The sequence below is a fragment of the Coenobita brevimanus genome, chromosome 16, assembly GCF_032717465.1.
Source record: "Coenobita brevimanus isolate Jiangsu-jjx chromosome 16, ASM3271746v2, whole genome shotgun sequence".
NCBI lineage: Eukaryota > Metazoa > Arthropoda > Malacostraca > Decapoda > Coenobitidae > Coenobita > Coenobita brevimanus.
The window spans coordinates 28214149-28214492 of NC_136969.1; positions in this window are offsets into that span (position 1 = coordinate 28214149).

A 344-nucleotide genomic window follows, 5' to 3' on the forward strand; every position below is an offset into this window, starting at 1 on the left:
GGGAAGGGAGGGAAATAAAGAAATAAGGGAGGGGAATAAAGAAATAAGGGAGTGAAATAAAATAAGGGAGAAAAATAAAGAAATAAGGGAGGGAAATAAAGAAATAAGGGGGAAATAAAGAAATAAGGGGGAATAAAGAAATAAGGGAGGGAAATAAAGAAATAAGGGAAGGTCATAAAGAAATAAGGGAGGGACATAAATAAGGGAGGGACATAGAGAAATAAGGGAGGGAAATAAAGAAATAAGGGAGGGACAAAGAAATAAGGGAGGGACGTAGAGAAATAAGGGAAGGGAATAAAGAAAGGGAGGAAATAAGGGAAAAGGTATTAGGCTGGCAGTAGGTG